The sequence below is a fragment of the Prunus mume genome, linkage group LG6 (genome assembly GCF_029339155.1).
Source record: "Prunus mume cultivar Tortuosa linkage group LG6, ASM2933915v1, whole genome shotgun sequence".
Classification (NCBI taxonomy): Eukaryota; Viridiplantae; Streptophyta; class Magnoliopsida; order Rosales; family Rosaceae; genus Prunus; species Prunus mume.
Window position 1 is genome coordinate 4,550,832 of NC_142703.1, and position 12,134 is coordinate 4,562,965.

At 34.2% G+C, this 12,134-nt stretch overlaps 1 pseudogene; it reads left to right on the forward strand.

The window, feature by feature from the left end:
- Positions 1 to 1,282: 1,282 nt before the first annotated feature.
- Positions 1,283 to 3,434, forward strand: LOC148915893 (uncharacterized; annotated as a pseudogene).
- Positions 3,435 to 12,134: the final 8,700 nt, after the last annotated feature.

Below are 12,134 nucleotides of genomic sequence, written 5' to 3' on the forward strand. Positions count from 1 at the left end.
GCTTGTCCACAATTCCATCCAAATGCCCATAAAAAAACACCATGTGAATGGTAATCTCATCCTATTTATTCCTCAAACCTCATCTCCTTTTTACTGCTTCATTCGTATGCCCAATTCCCAAATCAGACTTAGGGTTCAAAGTGAAACTTTCAAAAAATGGTGAGAATGAAAGAGAGACAGCGATTGGAAAGATTCAAAAAAGGGTAAGAGAGAAAGACAGATTGCGACTGAGAGATTCGATTTGGAATATATTTTTTGACTTGAAGTTTCAAACAAAGGTGCGACAAAGGTGATTTGGTAAAGGGAACATATTGAATAGGAGGAAGAGTCAAAGACAATGAAAATCAAAGATGGTGGGGAAGCTCACATATACAGTAAGTAGCTTACTTTATTTTATTTGTTTGATGCAATTGTTTAGGTTTTATTTTTTGTTATTGTTGGATTTCATTGCTAGACTTCATGAAAAATCATAATAAAAGGAAGAAAGTGGTCCATATGGATGTTGTTTGTTGACTGAGACTTTAACAAAGTTAGGTTGTAAATGTGGTCCCTATGCATGTTGTTTGTTTATTGTTTGTATGGTTGTTTGTCTGACAATATTTAACTTTTTTGTTGTGTTTGTATTGCATTGTATTGTATTGTATAGGGTAGATAGTAAATGTATATTGTATTGTATAGGGTAGATAGTAAATTCATGAGAAAATTAATTGTTGTGCAGCTAATCTTGACATATTCACACTTGAGGTACATTACGGGGCCTACTTTGTTGATGGTTTATATGTGGGAGGTGTTGTACAATGGGTTGATGAGCAAGATACGGATGAGGTTTCAATGCTTTGAGTTATTTGAAATGGTTAAACACCTTGATTACGATGAGCAAAACATTCAATACTATTACAAGCACAGGAAAAATGGCTAGGTTGAAATTAGGACATATAATAATTATTTTGAAGCATTGAAGTTGGTGAAAGGGAGCCATCTGTTTGTGTTATACATAACTAAAATCCAGCACATAAGCCTCTAAATGTTCAGTCCCCAGTATTCTCTACATATGGTGAAAATGCTGAACGTAATGAAGACACTGCTCATAGATATGATGTTGATGAAGAAATGGGCAATATGAGTTTGTGGATGTTAAGATAGAGGAAAAATTTGGTGAGGCAGAGGAAAATATGGCGAAGTTGAGGTAAAAAGTGATGAAGCTAAGCAAGGTGGGGAGGGTGAGGAAGAAGATGGTAATTTCATAGATAGTGAGTTTGAGCAAAGTGACGAAGAGGACAACATGAATTTTTATAGGTATGTTGTAACTGAAGAGCAAGATGATAGGCATAAAGAACTAGGTGAGGGTGACATTAATGGTTATAATACATCAGACTTAGAGAGTTTGCATGAAGATAATAAAGATGAAGATGACATGAAGAGAAGTTTGAGGCAGCCAAAATTTAAGCAGTACAATAAACAACATGACCTTTTAGATCCAAAATTCTACTTAGGTTTGGAGTTTCCTAATTTGCAGGAATGTAGAGAGGGCATAAAGTACCATGCATGCAGGTGTGCTAGAAGACTAAGGTTTGTGAAGAATGAGCCTAATAGGGTGAGGCTGGTATGTGATGGTAATAAAGAGGGTGATAAGGCAAAGAGTCATATTAAGGTTGATAAGGCAAAGAGGCATAGTAAGAGTGATAAGAGTAAGAGGCATGGTAAGGGTGAATAAGGTGAAGATGAAAAGATGAACTTGAAGATTGTCCTTGGTTATTGTATGCTGCACATGTTGGGAAAGACCCACCATTAGAGTGAAGACATACCATCCAATTCATACTTACAACATATCTCAAAGAACTATATTTGTCCACTTCACAATGGTTGGCTAAAAAGTTTGATGAGGATCTCAGAATCAATCCTAAAATGTCAGTTGCTGACTTCATGTCATTGGTGAGGAAACATTACAATATAGATGTTACTAGGGACCAATGCTACAAGGCAAAGAATTTGGCAAGGAAAGGATTCAATGAAGCATTGAAGAATAATATGCAAAGTTGTGGGATTATTGTGAGGAGCTTAAGAGGCAAAACCTAGGGAGCACAATTTTAGTGAAGACATCATTACAGGGAGATGATCTAGTTTTTGAGAGGCTTTATATATGTTTTGCTCAACTGATGAAGTGGTTTAATGAAGGATGCAGAACCATGGTTGGTTTTGATGGGGCTTTCATCGAAGAACAACATCCATGACAACTTTTAAGTGTTCTTGGGATTGATGCCAACAATGGTATGCTCCCAATAGCTTTTGATGTTGTGGAGATAGAAAGTAAAGACACATGGACATGGTTTTTAGATATATTCTTTAATGATGTTGGGGTAAGAGGTACTGTAAATGGGTGGGTTTTTATCACTGACAAACAAAAAGGACTGGGGCAAGCAATTAAGGCTTTAAAGCCATATGCTGAACATAGATATTATGTAAGGCATCTACACAATAATTTCAAAGTTGCTGGGTATGGTAGTTTGGCACTTAAACAGAAGCTATGAACTGCTGCTAGAAGTACAACACTTCCTTGGTGGGAAGCTGAGATGGACAAAATTATGGAAATATCTGCCCCAACTCATGCATGGTTTAAGGATATGCCAACAATTCATTAGAGCATGTCACACTTTACTACTGGGACCAAGTGTGATATACTTCTGAACAATTTATGTGAATGTTTCAATTCAGCAATTTTGGAGGCAAGAGATAAACCAATAATCACAATGGTAGAAAGAATAAGAACATATTTGATGTTGAGAGTTGCAAGAAAAAAGGAGGTGAAATTGACTCAAAGAGTTGGGTCAAGGATCTTTCAAATTATTGAAAAGAATTTGAAAGAGAATGGCTCATGCATTGCACAGAATGCAGGTGGTAACAAGTTTCAAGTCACCCATATGCTTGGTGGGCAATATGCAGTTGATCTAAATACTCACTCTTGCTCTTGTAGAAAATGGAATCTATGTGGCATCCCATGTTGCCATGCCATGGCTGCAATATCAAGGCAACAGAAGAGGCCAATGACTTATGTCAATGAGGTGTATAAGAGAAAAGCTTATGATAGAGCTTATAGCAATTACATTTCACCAATGCCAAGCCAACAATTATGGAGGAAATCAAGTCATAGGCTAATTAAACCCTCATTGTATAACAAACAGAGTGGTAGGCCAAAGAAGGCAAGGACTAGACCCATTGATGAGATCCCAAAGGGTGTCAGTAAGCTTGGAAGATATGGAATTGTAATCCATTGCTCAATATGTAGAGGAGAAGGCCATAATGCTACTAATTGTGGAAGGGCAGATGGCAATATGGGAAGAGGCAGGGGGAGAGGAAAGGGGAGAGGAAGAGGAAAAATCATAGGAAGAGGAACTAACTCAGTCCATCAATTTGAAGAGGAACTCCAATGTAGATAAACAAAGTTACAGTTAAAGAATGTGTGATTATGATTGAATGTTTTAATTGGATGACTCATTTAAATTGTTTAAATTGTGATTAATTTCATTTGTAGATAATTAGAGGAGGTTTGACAAGGATTGTAGCCACTACAAGCCAAACAGCTCCAACCAATGTTGCTAGCCAAGCAAGTCGAAACAATGTTGCTTCACAACCAGCTTCATGCAATTTAGCTTCACAAGCAGGTCCAAACAATTTTGATTCACAACCACAGTCTGTTGTTACCACTCAAAATACTAACAGGCCACAAGGAAAAATGTTCTAATCCCCTGCAAAAAGGGCAAGGCCATGGAGGTAAAGTAGATGATGAATTTCATAGGTATTTTGAACAGATGCTATTTTTGGATGGATTTTGGAATGTATATTTTAAACAAATGGGCTAGTAGATGTTGGAATGTATATTTTGAACAGATGCCTAATAGATGTTAGAATGTGTATTTTGAATAAATGACTATTATGGATGGATTTTGAATATATTTCAAATATTGGAAATGTTTATTTTGTAGTAGATGTTGGAATGTGTATTTTGAACAGATGTCTATTTTGGATATATTTCAAATGTTGGAATGTATATTTTGAACATATGGCTATTTTGGATGGATTTTAGGATGTATTTAAGATGTTGGAATGTATATTTTTCAACATATGACTATTTTGGATGGATTTCAAATGTTGGAGATGTTAATATATTGAATTTGGATGTTGAATTTTGAAGTGTTTCACAGATTAATCTACACTAAGAATGCCTACATTATGTTTATGTTGTAATTTTGGGTCCATATTTTTCTTTTGCTTGATACTGGTTCTTGGATTAGTGTAGGCTTTATGCCTTACTTTTGTTGTACTACTTTGTTAGTTTCTGGGTATTTTGCCTTGGCTTGTGCCAAAGGGTAAGTATTCAGTAACCTAAAAAAATAAAGAAAGGCTTACATTCAACCAAATTCATTAAGCCAAATCTACATTGAACAAATCAAAAGGCCACTACATTCGTTAAACAAAAAGAAGGCACAAGAACGCCACTACATTCAACCAAATAAAAAGCTAACTTATACAGTAAACAACAACAAAATTACAACCAAACAACTCAGTAGCCCACTTTGCAATTTTTTCTCTCTGTCTTTTAGCTCTTGCACAATCTTCTTGTCTTTAGCTCTTTTCTCTTCCAATGAGTTGATTTGTCTTATCAATCGACATTTGACATGTTTGGCACGCTCATACATTTTTGGGTCCTTCCAAGCCTTCTAACCACAGCCACCACTATACTTCTCTCTACAACACACATATAACCTCATCCCTGCAATTTCATCAGACTAGCAAACAATCGTTTTAGCATCAAATCCACACTGGCAAATACGCACCATATCATCATCCGTAATAAAAGTGGTCAAACTTGATTCGGTAGAAACTGCATGTCTGTTCTAATGCATCCTATCTTCAACTACATTTTCTTCTCTTGTTCATGAAATTGATGAACATAAGCGACATGAGAAGGTTAGAACGCCTGCAAATAGGGTTGGGTTCTATCATTAAGGGTTGGTTCTGTGAAAAAAGGTCGTTTCTGTCGAATCTCTAAGTCTGATTTCATACGAAGGCTAAAAGGGGTGGTTTCGTTCCAATAAAAGGGGGCAAAGGAATAAAAGGACGAGATTACCCTCAACAGACGGCTCACGTGGTGTTTTTGATGGGCATTTAAATGAAATTGTGGAAAAGCAAATGGCATGGACGGAATTGGTGAAAACATTTAATACGAAGGCTAAATTTGCTGAAAAAATAATTCATGGTGGACATTTCGACAATCGAAATAGTCCATGGGGGTATTCGGTAGTTTAACCGGAAGGGAATTATTCTCTCTCTTAAATGGAGAGATTGGATCAATCAGGGAGATTTAATGAAAATCAAATCCCTAAATTATGGTGATATCCCTATCTTAAGTCTAAACAATTGGCTAATTAAATGGAGCAAAATTGTTGACCTACAGAATATTCTCATTGTCCATATGGCACCTCATGATTGGTTGCCGAAATTAGGGACGGACCTTAAGTTTGGCTAACTTGGACTATAGCCCAGGTGGCTTATTTTTTTTCAGCAAAAAAAAAAAAAAAAATCCGAGCTCACCCAATTTAAATAACCTAGCCTCATTTTATTCTCCTCCATGAACAACATGTAGTCAATAAAAAGAGAAGAAAAAAAAAAAAAACTCACACACAACACAACACGTAGAAAGAAAAGAGAAAAAAGAACTCACACACATATACCCTACCCTGTTGCTGCTGCACTCACCTTCAAGACTCAATTCAAGTGAACCAAGTTCATATATTCGTGAGGTAAGCTTCTCTCAATTTGTTGATGTTTTAATTTGAGGAATTTTTTTTGGAGTGTATGAAGTATTAATTAGGATTTGCAATTGAAACTTATGAATTATCAATTAGGGATTTGCAATTAGGGCTTATCAATTTCAGTTTATGAATTATGAATTATCAAATAGGATTTATAATTGATTTTATTGTTCTTGCTTATTAAATTGGTTTTTTTTTTTTTTTTGGTTATTAATGAAATTACATGGTACTTATGAGTTTTCTATGTATTTAGTACCTTTGTACGTAAGGTAAATTTAGCCCACCCTATTTTGAAATCTTACGTACATCCCCGGCTGAAATATGTGTTCCTACAACCACTCACATAAAGAAGGACTGACAGCAGATTCAACCATCTCTTCAATCAAGCATGCAATTTCAAACATCTAAGAAGGCTATATATACTAGCAAGTTGGAAGAGCACGATGCACAACTCTTTCCTTTGGAAAAAAAAAAAAAAAAAAGAAGTCGATCAACATGATCTCATTGAACTCAAATGCATTTCTCATGTATTAGCAAGGGCGGATCCACGTAAAAGCTGGAGTGGGCTCCAGCCCAGTGCAAGATTTAAAGTTACTAGACTTTGGTGCAAATTTTACGAAGTTGTCCCTACTCTCACAAATATTAGCCTACCCCTTTTTGCCACATATTGACTCTTGGGTTGCTTTTTGTCTTTTAATCTAATAAACCAATCAAATTTTGTTGCTTTTACGTCTTTTGCCTTCTCTCCTTCTCTTCTTCGTCCTTTTCACTTCTACTTCTTCTCTTGTGCTACATTTCTCTTCTTCTTTTTTTTGTTTCTCTCTACTTTATTTCTTTATTTCTTTTCTTCTTCTTTGTATTCGGGTTATTTTCTGCTTCTTTCTCTTCCTCTCTTTGTGTGAATCATTGTTTGTCCCCATCTATCTCTCTCTTACTCTCATCACTCCTTCTCTCACCGACTCTCTCAACTTTACCTCTCCTGACCCTCTCTCTCTCTCTCTGTTTTAACATTTAGGTTTCGGCTGTTAAATTTTAATTGTTATAGTTAGGTTTTAAGCTTTGTGGTTCGGTTGTTAAATTTTTAGGATTTTTCTTATGCTATTTGAAAGAAAAGTTGCTTCTCGCTTGGGGTTCCACTCAAAATATCAAGGTGAGGTTCTCTGCTTCTATAGGTCAAGAAGGGGAGAAGGGAAGGAGAAATGGTTTGTTTTATTTATAAAAAAAATGATAATTTTTAGTTTTTAAATATTTTAAGAGATGTTATTTATTATTATTATTTTTTACTTGGAGTCCCCAAAGTCAAGAAAAATATTAGCCTACCCCTAACAAAATTCCTGAGGTCCGCCATTGTGTACTAGGATTTCCAATTGACAACTCTTGAGATATCTTTTAATTTATTTGTTGTGCCAACGCTTGATATAATTCCTAGTTGCTAAGCTAAGTCTCTTTAAGTTCTTCAATTTACATTTAAACATTATCGTACTGAGTTGAATAGAGAAATCTTTAGTTCCAAGTTGTATTTTCACTTATTTTTAAGCTTATAAATCCTTTATTTATCATCAAATATTTTACAAAACCCAAAACAGGCATGCAGAACAGTTAACAACGACACATCAACTACAATTGGGCCGTTTCAGTCAAAATTTAGTACTTAACATTGCAAGACATGTTAACAACGACACATTTCTAACATGCTGCTTGCTTCTATTTTTTTGGTTTTTGATAGTGGGAGACTAAAGGTTAAGTAGGTGTTCTTATATACCAACAAAAAACATTCATGAATGGCAGCCCAGCTACTTATTGAATGCATGAAGAGGATCCTCTATATTTTGAGCATGTTTCCCTCATGTTCTTTTGCCTTTGGATTAGGTTTAGATAATATTGAAACCTCCCCTTTTGGTAATTAAAGATAACACTAATAAATTTCTTTCCATATAAATATTATTTAAAGTGCAATTTTGGAAAGTTGTTATGAAATATGTACCAACCATACATGCATATTTAATATTTTTTTAAATCAATCAATTTTTCCTTGTGACTATTTTCAATATAAACTTATAGTCGTTGTTCTTTGAACCCAAATCCTGGCCCAAGGTGATCGAAGCAACAACCCAAGGCCCACTTTTTTTTTTTTTTTTCAAATTTGACAACGTTTTGTATTAGACATTTCCCTTTTTTTAATGCAGAAAGCGAAAAAACTAACAGAATTTAAACCCATGAGGGCACGCAAGCCCAAAGAGATCCAAGTAAAAAGAGTTCGCAACTGAAAAAGGAAGACTACAGAGCCAAAGTTTAGACGAGATCAAAGAATGATCTAAATTACTGGTCATGACCGTTGGAGGTCAAATCCATTGAAACCCATCTTTTTTTTTTTTTTATTATTTTTATTTTTATAAATGTGGTCACCATTTTAAATGTTTTCAAGTGTTGTTTTAAAAAAATTATAAAAAATTCTTGGTCATGGAATATTGTTTCTAAATAATAATTTAATTAAATTAAACAATACATAGTTGTGGAATGTATGAGTGTTGTACCATAGTTTTTCTCAAAATAATAAAATATGAAAGACCCTAAAATATAGTCATGCACTATTCTTTAAAAACTTAATATTTTGAAGGGCTAAATATTTAGCTCTGGACTACATTTAGCCCTATAACTGGAGATGGCCTAAAGCATTAAGACATCTCCCCTGAAGATGCTCTAACACACATTTTCCCTTTGTTTCTTTATTTAATTTTCTTGTTTATTTATGTATTTATTGCCAAACACATGTAAGAACAATTTATTATTGCCAAAAACATGTAAATACAAATGAATTCATCATATGCACTCAACCCATCTGGCGTGCTGCAACCTCTAGCTGGCCTCGAGTTGATAAACCAATACATTATTTTGTTTTTTGATAACTTGACGGCCCACGCAAAAGCCATTAGTAAATATGACTCAACTCTTGATTTACCCTGAATTTGTACGTAATTTTATATTTATTGTCTTCTTCTTTTTATAAAATTAAAAATATGAACTTATTTTTTTCTCTAATTTCTCCGCTGTCATCTAAATTCTCAACATTTCATCCAATTTTTGTTAAATTATTTTTTTTAAAATTATTTTTTTGGGAAAAATTGAAGAAAAAGAGGAAAACAAATTACCCTGAGACCCATTGAACCAAACCCGGCGCCAACCCCATCCCTCCCCCCAAAAAACCTAAAGAATCCATCCCTCCTTCCCCTTCCCTTCCGTCTCTCCCCTTCCTTGCCCCTCCTCCTCCACCCCAGACAGCAACAGATCCATACACCCAGCCCCACTCCACAAAACCCAGCCCATAACCCACCCTGCACAGAGAGAGAGAGAGAGATATATATATATATATATATCAATTTTTTAAAGGTTTTTATTTTATTTTTTAGTATTTATATTTTTTTCCGTATAAAATGACAATTTTGCCCTCATATTTAACAAAAAATTGGATGAAATGTTGCGGATTTAGATGTCATGAGACAAATTGGCAAAAAAGAAATGTTGATATCCTTAATTTTCTTTTAAAAAAGGATATGGATAGATCAAAAGTTAGATACAAGTTCAGGAGCCAAATCAAAAGTTAAGCCAATAAAATATTATGCTAATATTAAAATGCCGATACTAAAATTCAAATTTCTTAAACTATATTTATGTACTGGCTTGCATGTGCAATAAATACATGTCTAGGATTTGGTTTATTTATTTGAACTGGCTTGCATGTGCCATGAATTTGAACCACATCGATCTCTTTTTGCTACTGTTTTCTCTCTCAAAACAGTGGCAAATGAAATAAACAAAATTAGCCCTAATAAATGGAATCAGACTTTTAGTTTTAAGGTTTTTTTTTCTTATATTTCCCACAATGCAATTAACTATATATAAACATCGTATTTAAATAAATGTGGTGCAAATAGTATTATACTTCAATTATAGCCATAGACTTGTAGCCGTGATTACCTATAAATCAAACAATCACTACGTTGGTAAAAGGGTAGCACATAGTTTTGACAAGAAACATTCTCGTGAATATTCAATAGAGGAAACGGAATAAAAGAATGCTTGAAGCATTCATAGGCCAGTTAGGATTTCATATATTTTATGGAATGAGGTAGAATCATTTTTCTATTTTTTTCCAAAAAAAAGGAAAAATGAAAAAGAAAATAGAAGTAAACAAAATACATAAAGTACGCACTTGACTAAATAATCATTTTATTAGGTAAGTATGAGTTCATATATTCCTTCTAATAGCAGCATGATATATGTACATAAGTTTTTCATTTTTTATTTTTAATAAATTATTTTTGCATATTTATCGAATTATGATTCGCATAAAGAAAGAGTATCTTTTATAAATAAGCAGACAAATAGTATTCAATGAAATATACGCATTATTTATCGAAAGTTGATTGACTCATTCATTCCCCAGAAGTGGCTGCAAAGAATAAAATAACACTAATCTAATTAAATTGTCACAAGCAAACAAGATTACGTATATAAAAAGAGAATAACGAAGCAAAAGACAACCCGTAGCCGACAAGTTACTAGTATATTGTTTGTGTCAACGTACCATTATGGGCGCCTAAAGAGTATCAAGTAACCTACACAATAATTGTCACTAAAATTCGGGAAAAATAAATATAAAAAATATAACTTTTCACAGGATCAATCATGCAATCTTTTTCGTGTGTACAGATGAAGATGGGAATCCCAACCCCCCCCAAAAAAAAAGATGAAGATGAGAATGTATCAAGACGAGAAGCTGCGCAGAATTCATGAGCAGAGAGAGGATTAAAAGAGATAAGCCAGGCTTTCGGTTCAGGAAAAGGGAAGAAGTATGTTCCCTCTGTGTGGTGTGGAAGGTGGACGAAGAAACAGACACAAAGATATGATAGAAAATGGATATTAAAATTGGAAAGGAAAAAAAGGGCAAAAGAAACAAAATACCAAAGAGATACTTACGTGATTTAAATTAGATTTCTGACCTCCACTAGGCACCACCACTCATGCATTTTTGAAAGCTGAAGTGAAAGGAGATAAGAACGCTTCTGTCACTTTTGGCCAGGATTTATGTGATTTCAATTTGTTACAAGTTGTGCGGATGCTAATCATGATGCATAAATACAAATGAATATCGGTTTGTCGCGTCTGCACCCATTTTGCCAATTGTAATTGTAAATCAAATACAATTTCCTTGTCAAATTGTGAATTAAATATAATTTATTCTATTTGAAAAAATACTCTCGTGATATTCGTCAAATGATTGAGTTTCGAACTTTCTAAGCGATTAAGTTAAGAACTATATCGATACAACCGCTCTAAACAAATGATATCTCTAGATGAATGAGTTCTGCATGAGAATTCTTTTATATGCCTAGAGACAATGGAGGGCCCCAAACCACAACTAGGTGGAGGAGGTTCCAAATCCTGATGATGGGGTTAATGGGGTACATTAACAATCAATCAAATGTATGTGTGGTCAAAACAACATTGTTTAAAAAATTGTAATTGTAATTGTAAATCAAATACAATTTCCTTTTCAAATTATAAATATAATTGTTCTACTTGAAAAAGTACTCTTGTGATATTTGTCAGACGGTTCAGTTTCGAGCTTTCTAAGCAATTAGGTGAAGACGATATCGATGCAATATGAGGATATGATATGAACTTGTTTTATATGCAAATTGTGAACTTGGTAAGTAGGATAGCTAATGGTGGTTAGCTAAATTGGTATTAAGGTCTCTGTTTTTTTTTCCCAAAACATTAATATTTAGTAGCTCCCAAGTTACTGTAGCCTTCTTATAACTGAAAATAGGCAATGAGTGTGGTGTGGGTGATATTACAAAGTCAATGTATATCGCATACTTTGCTTCCCTATTTTTCACGTTATCTGTCATGTAAAGCCAGAATATAGTAAACTATTACTAGGAAGCGACCTCCCAAGTTGGCCATTTGCTTTTGTTGCTTTTGTTGTCTGCCAACTGCAAAATGTAAACTAGAATTAAAGACGATGTTTTGCAGCAAAGTTTAAATATTAAGAGATTTCGCCTTGGTGGCATTATATAGCACACATAATACATGCAAATGAGAAATAACAATGCAACGAAGTGGCAAATGGCAATGTTGGATTGGAGCAGTCGTAAATTTTTTTAAGAAGAAATTAAAAACCGCGTTAGGTCGGTTAGTTAGGGTAGTATATACTGAATCTAGCCATGTTTTGGGTAGGCCGAAAATTGTCAGAAAATAAAATAGGCAAAGATGAAGCAACAAGACCAAGGAAAAGAGAAAGGGAAGAAGAAGAAAAAAATT